The sequence below is a fragment of the Protopterus annectens genome, chromosome 3.part0 (genome assembly GCF_019279795.1).
Source record: "Protopterus annectens isolate FY-2018-M chromosome 3.part0, PAN1.0, whole genome shotgun sequence".
Classification (NCBI taxonomy): domain Eukaryota; kingdom Metazoa; phylum Chordata; order Ceratodontiformes; family Protopteridae; genus Protopterus; species Protopterus annectens.
In genome coordinates, this window is record NC_056731.1 from 656,545,963 (window position 1) to 656,557,989 (window position 12,027).

At 38.8% G+C, this 12,027-nt stretch overlaps 1 protein-coding gene across 16 annotated transcripts in view; it reads right to left on the reverse strand.

Annotated features, from left to right (window-relative positions):
* Positions 1 to 12,027, reverse strand: part of LOC122796513 (poly(rC)-binding protein 3-like) — an 819,027-nt gene that overhangs the window by 453,666 nt on the left and 353,334 nt on the right. For 2 of the 16 annotated variants that reach the window (XM_044065063.1, XM_044065064.1), the window contains exon 1: positions 5,077 to 5,311. The exons of the other annotated variants lie outside the window; for them this stretch is intronic. The gene's annotated coding sequence lies outside the window, so the exon portion shown is untranslated. Of the gene's footprint in view, positions 1 to 5,076; positions 5,312 to 12,027 lie in introns of those variants that run through there. 16 annotated transcript variants of the gene reach the window in all.

Here is a 12,027-nt window from a genome sequence, read left to right on the forward strand (position 1 = left end):
AAGATTCCTCTTAAAGAGAGTCAGTGAGGGACTCTGCCTAACCTGGACTTGGATTTTATTCCAGAGTGAAGGGAGCCTCTGGGTTATGAATGTGTCCCTCCAGCATGTCCTATTTATTTCAGTGCTGAGGTTTAAGTCTCTCGAGCCTGTAGCTCAATGGGATTTGGATTTTCTGAGGTGCAGCATGTCCATTAATTCCGAGTTGGACATGGCTTTATACGTCAGGCACAGATCGCCTCTGAGCAGGTGGTATGCCACTGAGTAGAGCTGGAGTTTCTTTAACCGGGCAACATATGGCATCTATTTGAGCCCTTTGATCCTCTTGGTGAGGTACTTTTGGGGTCTTTACAGTTGCTGACAGGTGTCTGGTAAGGTACATCCCAAAAGGGGCATTGTACTCAATTATGGGCCTGATGAGGGATGAGTAAAGAGGCACGATGACCTCCCCTGATCTAGATGGGAATCCCTTCATGATTAGGTGGGCTATATAAAATGTTTTTCTAACCACTTTGGCCACGTGGTTTTCAAATGAGAGATTGCTATCAACTTGGGTCCCCAGGTCCCTAATTACTTCTTCCGTACTTAATGGATTACCACCTATGTGGTAATTTGTGGGCACTGTTTTTGCCAAAGGGGATGACTATACACTTTTTGGCATTTAGCTTGAGGCCATGGCTCTGGCACCAGTTGTCTGTTTCTATGAGGCCCTTTTGTAGGATGCTTGTGTTGGCTGGAGAGTCGATTATGGTGCCTAGTTTGCAGTCATCTACGAACTTGGTCAGCCACAGTCCTTCTGTGTTGGCCTGTACCTCCGAGAAATATATACCGAACAAGAGAGGTCCCAGGACTAAGCCTTGTGGGACGCCACTTGTAACTGGTTTGGAGTCTGACATGGCTTCAGCAATTCTAACCATGTGGTTTCTGTCCTTGAGCCAGTTTGCAACCCATCTAGTGACACAGGGGTTTATATTTAAGCTGGTGAGCTTATCTATAATGCCCGAGTGGGGTATTGTATCGAAGGCTTTTGCGAGGTCCAGATAGGCTGTGTGGACCACCTTACCCTCGTCAATGGCCTTGGTGACTGTTTCAAAGAAATCGACCAGGTTTAAGAGGCAGGATCTGCCCTTAACAAAGCCAAACTGGGTAGGATCCAGTGTCTGTAGGTCCCCAATATCTTTATTTATGAGGTCCATGATGATCCTTTCCATAGCTTTGTAGACCAAGCAAGTCAGGCTTATGGGGCGATAGTTTCCAGGATCCGTTGAGGCACCACCTTTGTGGAGAGGGACCACTGTTGCTGTACGCCACTCTTTGGGTACATATCCTGTAGTAAGGCTGAGATTGAACAGTAGTTTTATGTTTGGGTTTAGCTCTTCTTGGAGCTGATGTAGGATGCAGCCCGGGACACCGTCTGGTCCCATTGATGCTGTGTTTTTTGCTTTGGAGAGGGCGGCTCTTACCTGAGCATCTGAGATGTCAGGAGGGCAGCACTCTGCTGGGATAGATATTTGCCCTTTTGGTGGGGGGGGGAGTTTGCACTGAACCTGTCAGCTAGGATGTTGGCAATGTCTGTGGGTTCGGTGTATTTTTTGTCATTTTGAACTAATTCTGAGCATATCTGAGAATTCCCACCCAGGTTCCTGACATAACTAAAGAAAGCCTATTGATCATCCTTAGTGTCCTGTGCAATTTTTCTCTGGAAGCTGGCCTTAGACGATTTTATGAGTGCCCGTAGTTTTTTGATAATACTGATCAGAGATGCCTTCCCTTTTTGGGATTTTGTTCTATCATGTAGTAGCTTCCAACTTCTGTTGGATAGTTTGTTGTTTCTGGGACTAAGTCAGGATTTGCCAGGTCCATTTTCCATGGGTTTTTAAAGGGTTCCTTTTTGACTTCCTTCTTCCACCATTTCCAGTAGCTTTAGTACTCTCCCTTTTGAAAGGAATGCTGCAACAGTGATAAGGAAGGATAGTACAGCTCTGCAAGAACTTGCCATAACAGTTGATGTCCACCTTCTCACTGTTGCAGTATTCTGTCCCTCCCTTCTTCCCCCTGCTGTGTTTTTCCTTTTCCCTCTGCCTCAGGGGTTTTCCTTTTTCCTTCGTTTTGGATGTACATGCCATTTCTTTTCTCTTCCTCCTGGGTTGTTCTAGTTCTGGGGATCTAGTGCCCGTACATCAGTTATGTACCTTATGCTTTAGACTTAGGACATATGTCTTATTTACAGCATCTGAAAGGAACCAAGGCTTTGGTATGCTGGTCGGATATATAGCTATCCTTAGCAGGATATCCCTTTTGTAAAGAATACTACAGCAGTGAGAAGTAGGACATCCACTGTTATGGTAAATTTTTACACAACTGCACTATCTATGTTATCTGTTTATCTATCTGCTTATTAACTAGGTAAGTGGGCTGGACCTAAGACCTTTTCCAGTCATGGTGGCCCTGGCCATAAAACATATACATGGCTTAAAACATTTTCTGTTATTTGAAATTAGGATAAGATCAATACAGACCCAATAACTCCAGCATCAGCACAAAAGTACATCCTATAATTTGCTACAAACATTTATTTGTATTACTTTTTTTTAAAATCTGTAATGGTTCTTTCGGATGTGTGTATTTCTAAGGAAATGTGGCTCTCCAGAGTCCTTCTCTCTGTTATACCACAGTAACATAGCATCACACAATTATTTAACCGCCACCAGGCCAGGTCCATTAAATAGTATGGACTGATGAAGTCAGGGTGCATGTAAAGACAGAGATTGGGAGTCAACATTGCTGCTTACAGATGATGGCCAGATACATCACTGTGAGCCCAACACCCTCATGATTCAGAAGGGCAGTCTGAGCTTTTGGAAATGAACATCTCTTTAAGTGAGTCTACACATCTCCTAAAGTTGGAACCACATATTCACCTACTCTGGTCACTATATATAGTTTTAAGAATCACTGAGGCTTCAAGAATGGCCTGCTTCACACCAGCATACCATCTCCATCTTTCCTTTGAAGAGGGATGATTATGCAGACCCTTATCTTTCCTCCCTTTCCCCACCAACTAATTGAAACCAGCCTACCTGAGTCATGGTAAAGACATTATCTCAATACACCAACAAAGTTGCCTTGACATTCGGATTTTGGCACATAATTTTGAACTCAACAAGGGTTGGCAGACATTGGTGCTGTGTGCTATCAGTCCCTGAAATTCTAAATCATTGCATGCTAATGAAGTTCATTAGTAATATACAGTGCCGAAGAACAAAACAAGCAGCCAATATGTCATGTAGTTTGCTGAGAAACTCACATATATGTAATGACCTCTACATAGAGAACTAGTGCAACTGATTGATATGAAGGAATGTCCACTTATTTTATGTCACATCAATTGTGCTCATAACTCTCAACGGGTCTACCTGATAAGAACGAAAAGCAAAAACACTGACAATGAGATCATAGACACCAGAAGACTGACAAGGGAAATAATCAACAGTTTGAAATCACAACACTGAAAACACCGACATGCGAAACAAGCGCGACTGTGTAAGTATGTGATAGTGTTAGGGTGCAGGTAAGGTAAGTGTGCGTTACTGACGGACTTTAGGGTTAAGATGCGGGTAAGGTAAGTGTGCGATAGTGACAGACTTTAGGGTTAGGGTGCGGGTAAGGTAAGTGTGCGATAGTGATAGTACTTAGGGTTTGGGTTTGGGTTAAGGTTAGTGCATAGATAGTTGTGTATGTAAGGTTTAGTGTAGGTTCGTAAGGTTTTTGGTGTGCTTGTGCTGTGTGTGTGTTTTTCGGAACAGCAAATTTGTTTTGTTTTGTTGACTGTCAGGATTGTGGTTTGTCGGGCATGTGAACTTTCATGTTTTTGAACTTTCGGTTTTGTGGTGTCGGTGATCTCGTTGTCTGTGTTTTCGCTTGTTGGTCTTATCAGGTAGATCCCGCTCAACCTGTTAATGCAAAAAATCTGGACAAAGCTTGACAAAATGGGGGTACAAATAGAGACATATTTTAAATATTGCTCTTATAAACTTAGAAAGTTGCTAGAGTAACAAGATTTGTTTTAATAATACATTTTCGGAAAGATATGAAGTCTGAAACTCAAATGTATTCATTATACTTCAGTCCTGATGTCATTCCAGTGATTTGCCAGGAGAAAAGAGGAACAGACCAAAAATATGAGCCAAAAATCTGGACATTCTGTGAAAATCTGTACAGTTGAGAGGTAATTTGTGCTGCATCACTTTTTAGGTCTGTGTTCAATATGTTCATGTCTATAGTACTCCTGCCATGTATTTGTTGCTGTTGAAGACTTGCATGGAATATACTACAAGAATGTTAAGATATTGCTTACATTTATGAGTATTCCTTTGGATACCACTCTGTGTAGATGGCAGTACTGTAGTGTTGCTGTAGGCCACTTTTGTGGACACAAAGATTTTTTCCACACATACATGTTGTTCATTATTGTGTTCTTAGCATAGAAAGTCGTTTGCTGTCTACAACTGCCCATGAAAGTATGCGGCATACTCATCCTACCCACAAGTAGTTTCATATCCTGGCGGCTGTTTAGAAGAATCACTGTGAGTTCACTTGGAATGTGTCTGTGTATTTGTGTATGTGTAATCCAATACACATCACTGCATTATCCATAAATCTGTGTTGTATAGTCAGTGTTACAATTCACACATATATTACATATGAACCCAGTTTGTTACATTGCATCTTTAATTATTCTGAAAACATTACGCTGGCCCTTTAATTATTCCAAACAATGGGAGTAGCTCAGTGTAAGGCTTTTTAGAATCCCACCCTTTATTTAATTCATTCTGGATATAAAACTGGAAAACTACAAAAAATGTATTTCTTTATTTATTTATGCAGCATTGGATCCAATTATTTTATTTTATAGTCAATCCCCTAACCTACATGCTGTTTGTGTAAATTTTATGTACTTATTCCAATTAAGCAAGGCAACATAATACGCAGCACAGACAGAACAAAGCGTTTTCAGGTGTTTTAAAGCAAAACTGTTGTTTTTTTCTTTGCAGCTTTTATAACTAAACATTCTCTTACCTTAACATGGGAGATTAAAGAGACAGCAAATGCATGATGCGACACGTTCGCAGAATCACTGCACTACTTTGTGGCATACTTTAGTACCATTTCGGAATTTCTGTGCCTTTCAGAATATCAGCACAAGTAATAAATCCTCTGCACTGCAAAGCAGTTCCAGCATTATCAAAGTTGATGTCAAATTCACAAAACAAGTTTTCATGACAGTCCATAATTAAATAAGGAGAATAAAGGGCTGATTCAGTTCAGACATCTATGCAAGTCAAGTGACGGCTATGTGATCATTGTAAATAGAACTGCAATTATAATCAGGAAGACACAGTAGACAGCTTGTTCCTTCACCAGATGCACAGTGCATTCTTGTGTTGCTCTGCACAGTGGCAAATTGCAGCAAACAAGGGACAATAGTGCCTTGTGTGACAGGAATATATTTGAATCTGGAGGGTTCATTATATGTTCAGTTTGAAAAGGAGGATGCTGCAAGCAGAAATCAAAACGACTTTGTGCAACAATTAAGCTAACCACAGAGCCAGTAGCTTTCCTAGAATATTATCACGGACAGGATGTTTTTTCCTGATTACTCATTTGGGTCCCCAAGCTCACAGGGTGCTACCAAGCAACTTGGACCTACTATCCAAAAGATAAATTAAATAGCATATTACATCAGTACTCAAAAATGTGTAGACATAGATATTAGTCAACCATGAGTAATGTGATGTGTCTTCCCCATAAAATATTAACATTTATAGTTAAACATTTAATTTTGCCTCCTTAGCAGATAATAGTCTAGTTAAGGCATACTGCACTGTACCAGAAAAAAAGTCCAGCTAGCTGCATTTGACATAGGTTAGTACTAAGCTAACTGCCTTTGCGAGCCATTTTAAGTCTAGACAATTATTCCTTGTGAGACTCAAACCCTGCACCTTGTGTTTGTAAGGCAAACAACTTAACTATTAGGCCACCCTCCTGCATGTGCCTTTTAATTTTATTTTCATGTAATTTTGCTGAATTTTGGTAAATGAGAATCCCTAGTAAGACAAATCATATTTTATATCACAGTTAAATTGGCAGTTTCTCATTACAACAGAAAAAATGATAATGTTTTTCACAAATTATTCACCTGAGGAATAATTTAAATTGATAAATCAAAGCAATTAAGAGCTGTGACAATTTATTTTATTTTACATTTGTTAATCAGGGGTGTCTGATTGAGCCGAAAAGGCCCTTTTCAGCAGAGGCCTGGGGAGAAAAGCTCCACATAGAAAAATTAGAGATACATTTAGATATTTAGACATGATAAGTATACACACAAATTACAATATACATGTTTTTACATTGGTATGCAGCACATCGACAGTTACAGTGGAGAGAACAAACATGAAAATATTAATTTAAAAATTAAGGTAATTAATATATTTGTGGTGTACAGCTGAAATTTGGAACATAGGTAGAATACATACATAGTACACAGGTACAGTACATACATTGCAGATTAGCCAGTGTTTGTGAGTAAGAGTGAAAACTATTATCAAGTACTCTAGGTTTAGAATGAGTAAGTTGGAATAAATACAAAACCAGGGTGTAATTACAAATGTAATCTAAGAGTTACATGTTATACAGTATAGGTTTACCTTTCTGCTGGAAAGCGGGCATCACGTAAGAAGTGGAAAAGAGGTCATGTTAACAGGTAACAAAGAGCTGACAGGTGCAGGTCAAATAAAGTCTGGGAGATAGACAAACTTGTGCACAAGAATAAATGGAGAGGCACAAGATGGTCATAAACGAAGGCAGTTACAGAATAATAATGTAGAGATCAAAATTAATTATCCTGCTAAAGACACGGTGATCCTGAAGAAATGAGAAGGGAGTCTCAAGCTTTCCTGTCTGTATTAGCTTGCACAACTAGAGTTTTTATGGATTGTAATGCTTTAACATAAAGAAGTATGACAACAGGCTGGCACTGAGTTACGAACATTGTTGCTGTGTGACACAAACCACATGGGAGGGTAAACTCTGAATTGTTCAACAGTGACAAAGACTTTTAGATATAAATGCTTGGCTGGTAGAATGGGAGCTTTCTGCCTGACTGGTTCATCTCCACTGCCCACTTACTGTGCTACCATTGGGCCAGTTTGATTACACTACTTAGATTACCATCTTTATGCAGCTGTCTTGGACATAGCTACAGAATGCTACTTCATGTGCAGAGGTTGCTTCTGCAACTAGTAATGACCTTGTTTCCATTTTGTTTTCTTCTGAGTCTGTTAGCACCTTATTTACTCATCCTTTTGGTCTCATTATTATCCCCACTTGCTTAGATTCCCATGTATACACTATGATCACACCACTATGCCTTCTGTAGTTCAGTATATTGTTCTTATACTAGTATGAAGGCTGGTTGCTTTATTACATTTGCTCCTTCGGTGTAATTGTACATCTCACTAGCAAATGATAAAACAGTAGCACTAAATTCCTTCTGCTGCTACTGGTCTGCATCACTACATTCAAAAATCTTCTCACTGCCTGGCTATACTGCCCTGCAAAACAGACATTTGTAGATATGAGCCCTTCTTGCTTGCTGACAATAAAGCCTTATTCTTAAGCAATAATCCACAACTGTGTGTGGGTCTATCAGGTTTTACCCACAATTGCTGTGGTTTGATCACGAGGGTGAAGCCCAAGTTATTAAGCAAAGCCAACCATGGCTAAATCTTGATATACTGACAAACAGCAGTGGAGTATTGCTTTTATACAATTACATTTTTCAAGAAAAAAATAGCTTACTTTTTTTAGATAATGTCTGTATAATGGTACTTCAGACTTCTTCAATTTTGCCTTCTGTGGGCTGATGTACTGCTCATGCATATGGGACTTACGTTCCAATGTTTGCACAGTACATCACAGTGCAATTTTTTAAACAATGAGGATTTTATGAGGGACAGTGGAGAAATACAAGGAAAATCAAGTGTGTTTCTGTTTATTTAGTTTTGTAGAACATTGAAGCGCAGTTAACCGGAGCTGCTCAGAGTTTCATAACTTTAGCCAGAGATCTGGAGTGCATCTGAACTGAAATCCAAACATCCACTTCAAACAACTGAAAAATAAGTACATTTAAAGCTTGTATCACACTTTATTAACTGTATTTATATGAATTGCTGCTTGTGTCTGCGTTTTTTTTCTGCGCTTTGAAATTCTGTACTACTGCCTTACATAGCATAGGTTAGATTCAGACTTGCTGAATCTAGACTGTTTAGCAGTGGCGACTGGTGACTTCAAATCACATGGGGGCTGCAGGAGACAGCTGAATGGGTGGGGTCAAGGGAAGGGATGTGGTCAACTAGAAAGGGGAGGAGCTATGCTCAAAACCACAAAAACTGACTTTAATTAAATACGCTGCCCTGGGTGGCAAACCATCATTATGAAAGTCCAATCAAGACAAAAATAAGTGTAGAAGAATAAAAATATTTCAATGCATTGGCTGCATGACAGCTTACTTAATATCTACTGTACAGGTTATGGACCACACATGATTGGCATTCTGTTTAGTTTATGGGTAAAGTCTGTAGAGATGACTGGAAGTCTCCAACAAGTGTAATGAGCTTTTTAAAATAATGGAATCCTGTCCTTTAATACCCAAGGCTTATACATTATCTAGTCAAGTATTCTCTGCATGGCAACAACAGAAAGGCTTTCAATGTTGGCAATTCTTTAACAGTATGCTTATTAAAGCTTACTTGCATCTTACGATCTCAGACAAGCTTAACTTATGGTCATTAAAGCATTGCTACTTAAACACAGAGCAACAGGCACTTTGAGTAATAAGCATAAATCTGAGTAATAAGCTTAAAATCAACAGTACAAAAATATGACAGAAACCAGACCATTCTGCAAAATCAAGGACAGATGAAAAGCCACTGTAGTACTTGTATCTACCTTGGATGGGGGACACACACTGCATAACTACTCCTTGCCTTGCTTGGACACATCCAGAGTCACTACATGGGGGAGTGGGGTGCAACAAGTATGTCACAGTTTGAAATGTCTCTGGCTGATTGTGATGGCCCTGACACATTTGTCATACATCTCAACCTCAAGAGCAAGAAATCTGGACATAGCCATACACAGAAGTGGGACAAAGGCCCAAAAATAAGGACAATTTTTAAATATTGCTCTAATAAACTTAGAAAGATAATAGAATAGGTATTGCATTAGTATGAATTTTCTGAAGGGTATAAAATATGAAACTCAAATATCTGTCATTTTCTAACTTCAGTCTTTAGTGATTTGTCACTAATTTGCCAAAAAACACAATTTTATGAAAAATGGACCAAAATGTGATGCAGAAATATAAAACAGACACACAATACAGCTGGGAACTTGTCAAAGAAGGGACACTTTAATATTAGTACTGCTACCTTGAGCAGCTGACAAAATAAAAGAATCTACATGCATTTCAAGTAATCTATAACTTTGATTATTACAGTTATTTCTTAATTGTAAACCCTCCATGTTTTCTTCCAAAATTGCTATTTTGCGGAGGGATTAATAGAGGGAAGAGTAACATTTTGAGCCAAAATCGGGGACAGTTGAGAGGTTGGCTATGCCTAATTCTATAAAGCAATTTATTTGCATGTACCTCTCAACCTGTTAATGCAGTAAATCTGAACAAGGCCAAATATATTGGGGGCACATATAAACAGTACTAAAAAATTGCTCTTGTATAAATTGAGACAGTTGATTGTCTTACTTTAACATGCATTTTTCTGAAGGTTATGAAGTCTGAAACTCAGTGTATCATTATTTAGTGACTTAATTCCTAAATGATTTGCCAGAAAACTACAAATTCTATGAAGAACAAATCAAAAATAAGAAGCAAAAATCTATTCATTCTTTGAAAATCTGGACAGTTGGGAGGTATAGTTCAGCTGGGCCTGTCTGAGTTTGCTGCCCTTCCCCCTGACAAAATCATGGTTGAATAGAGCCTCTGCAGCCATTCCAATGAACCATTACTTGGCTATTTCACTCCATTTACCATAAACACTAATGTGCATACTGCTTTACTTCTATGATGAGTTGGACTTCATTTGAAAGTTTTATTTTGTATTTTACAGCACAAACACTAAGTCATCTGCTAAACAAAGCAATGTAGTCTCACAATGAAAACTTAGCATTAAAATTTCTCTGCCCTTGAGACTCACATTCATTGAAACAGCATTGCAACCCACATTCAAAGAAAATACATTTTTCCAGTGGCAGATAAAGATTAATTTTGGGCTGTTTTCAAATCATAGGCCCCTTGCATATGAAACATACATGTGCTCTTTGATGCACCTTCCTCATTGTACTAAAATTATATTCCTTGTACAATACAGTACACTTGTTAGAGGGTGTTTTAAATTTGTTTTGAACATTTTTCCAGTAAGCAATGAAACAAAATGCATGCACCCATAATGGCAAAACTGCCCAGTTCAGAACATTTATCATAAAAAAGTCTACTCAGACTTCCACAGTCCACCATTATTAGTAAATATGCACAATTCTACAGTCCACCATTATTAGTAAATATGCACATTTCTGCAGTCCACCATTATCAGTAAATATGCACAATTCTACAGTCCACCTTTATCAGTAAATATGCACAAGTCTACAGTCCATTATCAGTAAATATGCACGATCTCTGAAGTAAAAGTCATCTAAATAATTCCACATTAAATAAATCTGTAACTAATGAAGAGGTTGCTGCTAGCAATCACCTTTATATTTCATGGTTTCATCAAAAAATAAAGTGTCTGTTGCCCCTTAGGAATAAATTGCCTATATTACATATGATGAGCTAGTAATAATATTGCAAGAGGAAATGGATGGCAAACTGATAACAGACTCATAGTTAGTATCTTCACCAAGGAGAACATTCTCAGTACGGCAGCATCCACCCCTTGTGGGAGTAGAATCCACAGCCTTCTGAATCAAAAGCAAGTACACAACCTGTTGTGCTATTAACAAGGCAAAACACTAAACTTCTGTTCCCCTGCAGCTCTCAGCTCCTTGTAAAATCTACTCAATACTCAACTGCATCTCAACTTCACAGCACAAGAAAACTGGAAAAAGCCAAAATGTATTGGGGGGGGTCAAAAGCCCAAAAACCAGGGACACATTAAACATTGCTTGTATAATCTTGGAAAGTTGCTAGAATAAAATGCTGTGTTACCACCATACATTTTACTGCCAAGGTCCCTGAGCAAAACAGTCAGAGTAACATACCACTATGCCAATTCAGCTGCTTTGTAAAAGAGAGGAAGACTGAAACTTAAATGGCTATCAATTAGTGAATTCAGTTCTCACCATAGCTGTCAACCTCTTAGTACAAAACACCTGGACAAACCCAGTAATGAGGGAATACAGCCCTCAAACATATTCAGTGAATTCATTTCTTGCCATAGCTGTCAACCTTAGCACAAAAACCCGGACAAAGCCAATAATGGGGGAATACAGTCCCAAAAATAGGGACAAATGTCAAATATTCATCTTATAAACTTAGAAAATTGCTAGAAAAAAAGGTTGTGTTACTATGCATTCTGAAGAACATGAAGTCTGAAATTCAAATGCCTGTCAATTTTACTGCTGACAGAACAAAAACAATTTTCAGCAGAGACCCAGGGATTAATACTGCAGACATGTCTTTGTAAAATGACAGGGCACCAGAGCAAATCCACACAAACACAGGGAGGAGATGCAGACTCCACACAGAAGGCACCCCAGCCAAGAATCAAACCAGAAAACCTATAGCTATGAGGCAACAATACTACCACTACACCATCAAATATGCAAGGAATTAAACATTCAGAAACCTGAAGTCTGAAATTCAAATGCCTGCCAATTTTATTTAACATTTGTTAATCAGGACAGTCTGACTTGGAACAAAAAAAAATTTCAGCAGAGGCCCAGGAAGAA